At 47.7% G+C, this 5,000-nt stretch overlaps 1 long non-coding RNA gene across 1 annotated transcript in view; it reads left to right on the top strand.

Moving 5' to 3' along the window:
• LOC118494784 overlaps positions 1 to 5,000 on the top strand; it is a 19,594-nt gene that overhangs the window by 1,314 nt on the left and 13,280 nt on the right. The window lies entirely within an intron of this gene.

The raw sequence follows: 5,000 nt of genomic DNA, 5'->3' as shown, positions 1-5,000 counted from the left end.
GCCTGCCTGCCTGCCTGCCTGCCTGACGAAAGACCACTCATGGGAGCAAACGGGAGGTCTGCCATTTGCCTACACACAACACACAGACACACACACACACACACACACAGACACACACACATGCACTAACCCTAACCCAAAGTGAATATCTCTCCGTCTATTTTTCTTTCACATTTTACATACGCTACTCGTTTTACACCGCTTCCTCGCTCTTTGGGCGCGCACCCTGGCTCTCCCGTCTTCCCAATACTCTTTGCGTTTCCCATTCACATTTAGCATAATTTTCTTCCTATTTACAACCCTCAAACAGCCCAAAATGAAGATGGGGACGTGGTCAGCCTAGCTGCTACGAAGATGAATTTGTTTCCGCACCAGGGACTTTCATTCTGTTTCTCTGTCTCCTCATGGCAAGGCTGGTATTTTTACTCTGCACACCCCTAGACAGACTTGTTGAAGTTTTAGGACTTCTTGAGGTCGAAAGGCTTCTTGCTTAATACAAGCCCACACACACACACACACACACACACACACACCCACCCACCCATTGATCCCTCATTCATCCCTCATCATCCTCTGACATTTTCTGCTCAGAACAGCGCATATGCTGCATGGGACAAATTATGCCACTTTTCTGTGTTTTGCCTAGACACCACACAGAACACACAGAGACGCATGCACACACACAGAGAGACAGACAGACACACACACACGCAGACACACCTGTCGCACAGACAGACATACACACACACACACACACACACACACATACAGACACACCGCTCACACAAAACGCGACCTAATGAGTCAGAGTATTGCTAGCTCAGTGGTCAAATGTGCAGAACAGCAAAACCTCAACATAAACAAAGCTGACGAATGCAGCCCAAAACGCACGTGGAGACGCAGTCAGCGCGGCTGCTGCGAAGAGACATTTCTGCTTCTCCCGTGCTTCGTGGCAGGCTGAAAAAAACAATTCCTTAAATCAACCTTAGACGTGCGGCCAATTGAGTCTCCCTTGAGAGACGCGAAGGGCAGCCGAAAGTGAGTGTACGGATGCGGTCGGCTCTGGGCCGCCGCAAAGGGTATATCTCTGCACAACGCTAAGGAGTGTATTCCTGCTTCCGTCCACTCACGGCAGGCCTAATCTGCGCTTCTTCAAATCCTTTACAGATGCGCCAGAATCAATGTGTTTTCTGCAAAAAAGTGTGAGGCTGACATAAGTCTGATGCTCATTCTACTGCACACACAGAGTGCACGCTTGCTGCTTCAGGTTGTTTGTTTTTTTCCCCCTTTTTTCACATGCCGGCCGCACGCCGTCGACGGGACCCCACTTGTGGATCGAAGCTGCCGAGACGACCGTCGGGAGGCGGGGCGAAATGTGACGGCAGGTATGCAGACGCGCGCTCCCAGGGACACCATAAAACGCGACACAATGAGTCAGAATGGGGTCAATTGTGCAGAACGACAAAATCCAAAGGACTTTGGTTATAAGCGTTAATAACTAATATTATACATAATAACCTTGTAATTTAAAGCATAGAGCAAATTGTTTTTTTAAGATTATTAAACTGAACACTTTAAATGAATTAACCACTCGGGGCTGTTACATGAAATGAATAAAAATACAAATTCCCTGAACTTCCAAATTGGTTAGCAAAGTTGCAACATTTAACAGAATTAATTACAATATTTCTTTTAACTTTGGACTAACTTTTGGCATCTCATACTGTTTTTACTTTCTCAAACTAAACATTTCTCTGAAATGAAAAGACTACACATTTGCTCTTTTATGCTGAAAGGACAGGAAGCTTTATTGCGAAGGGTGACCCACTTCCTGCCTGTCTGCTTGTGTGGGCTCTTGACTACCTGTTACATATCCCGGTAACCATCAGCAAATGTGCTGATGGTTACCGGGATATGTAAAGTGGTACCACTTGGAACCACTGGGGGTCTCTGATGTGCCTGCACACACAGACAGACAGACAGACAGACAGACAGACAGACACGCACACAGACACACAGACACACAGACACACACACAACACACACAGAAACACACAGACACACACACACACAGACACACACGCACGCACGCACACACACACACACACACACACACAGACACAACACACAGAGACACAGACACAGACAGAGACACAGAGACACAGACACAGACACTCAGACAGAGACACACACACACACACACACACACACACACACAACACAACACACAGAGACACAGACACACACACACAACACACACAACACACAGAGACACAGACACACACACACAACACACAGAGACACAGACACACACAGAGACACAGACACACACACACACACACAGACACAACACACAGAGACACAGACACACACACACAACACACAGAGACACAGACACACACACACACACAACACACAGAGACACAGACACACACACACACACACACACACACACACACACACACACAACACACAGAGACACAGACACACACAGAGACACAGACACACACACAGACACAACACACAGAGACACAGACACACACACACACACACACACACACACAGACACAACACACAGAGACACACACACACACACACACACACACACAACACACAGAGACACAGACACACACACACACACACACAACACACACAACACACACAACACACACAACACACAGAGACACACACACACACACACAGAGACACAGAGACACAGACACACACACACACACAGAGACACACACAGAGACACACACAGACACAACACACAGAGACACAGACACTCAGACAGACAGACACACACACACACACACACACACACACACAACACAACACACAGAGACACAGACACACACAGAGACACAGACACACACACACAGAGACACACACAGACACAACACACAGAGACACAGACACTCAGACAGAGACACACACACACACACACACACACACACACACACACACACACACACACACACACACACACAACACAACACACAGACACAGACACAACACACAGACACAACACACAGAGACACAGACACACACACACACACACACACACACACACAACACAACACACAGAGACACAGACACAGACACTCAGACAGACAGAGACACACACACACACACACACACACACACACACACACACACACACAACACAACACACAGAGACACACACACACACAACACACACAACACACAGAGACACAGACACACACACAACACACAGAGACAGACACACACACACACACACACACACAGACACAACACAAACAGACACACACACACACAAACAGACACACACACACACACACAGAGACACACACAGACACACACGCACACAGACACACGTACACACAGAGACACACACAGACACAGACAGACAGACAGACACACAACACACAGAGACACACACACACACACAACACACACAACACACAGAGACACACACACACACACACACACACACACACACACAACACACAGAGACACAGACACACACACACACACAACACACAGAGACACAGACACACACACACACACACAACACACAGAGACACAGACACACACACACACACACACACAACACACAGAGACACAGACACACACACACAACACACAGAGACACAGACACACACAGAGACACAGACACACACACACAGAGACACAGACACAACACACACACACACACAGACACAACACACAGAGACACAGACACACACACAGAGACACAGACACAACACACAGAGACACAGACACAACACACAGAGACACAGACACAACACACAGAGACACAGACACAACACACAGAGACACAGACACAACACACACACACACAGACACAACACACAGAGACACAGACACACACACACACACAGACACAACACACACACACACAGACACAACACACAGAGACACAGACATAGACACTCACAGACAGAGACACACAACACAACACACAGAGACACAGACACACAAACAGACACACACACACACACACACACACACACACACAACACAACACAACACAAACAGACACACACACAGACACACAAACAGACACACACACACACAGAGACACACACAGACACACACGCACACAGACACACGTACACACAGAGACACACACAGACACAGACAGACAGACAGACACACAACACACACACACACAACACACACAACACACAGAGAGACACACACACACACACACACACAACACACAGAGACACAGACACACACACACAACACACAGAGACACAGACACACACACACACACACACACACACACAACACACAACACAACACACAGAGACACAGACACACACACACAACACACAGAGACACAGACACACACACACAACACACAGACACACAACGCACAGAGACACACACACACACACACACACAGACACACAAACAGACACACACAGAGACACACACAGAGACACACACAGACACACACGCACACAGACACACAACACACAGAGACACACGCAAACACACAGACAGACAGACAGACAGACAGACAGACTGAATTGTCAGGTAATGTAAGGTGTTGAACTGTGTTTCCAAATGGCTTAAGGTTATGAAAAAATGACTGGTACCTTTGCCTCATTTCAACAGCCCTGCCTGCCTGCCTGCCTGCCTGCCTGCCTGACGAAAGACCACTCATGGGAGCAAACGGGAGGTCTGCCATTTGCCTACACACAACACACAGACACACACACACACACACAGACACACACACATGCACTAACCCTAACCCAAAGTGAATATCTCTCCGTCTATTTTTCTTTCACATTTTACATACGCTACTCGTTTTACACCGCTTCCTCGCTCTTTGGGCGTGCACCCTGGCTCTCCCGTCTTCCCGATAACTCTTTGCGTTTCCCATTCACATTTAGCATAATTTTCTTCCTATTTACAACCCTCAAACAGCCCAAAATGAAGATGGGGACGTGGTCAGCCTAGCTGCTACGAAGATGAATTTG

Source organism: Sander lucioperca, chromosome 3 (assembly GCF_008315115.2).
Source record: "Sander lucioperca isolate FBNREF2018 chromosome 3, SLUC_FBN_1.2, whole genome shotgun sequence".
Lineage (NCBI taxonomy): Eukaryota > Metazoa > Chordata > Actinopteri > Perciformes > Percidae > Sander > Sander lucioperca.
The sequence above is the reverse complement of the archived record's forward strand: the minus strand, read 5'-3'. Positions and strand labels throughout refer to the sequence as shown.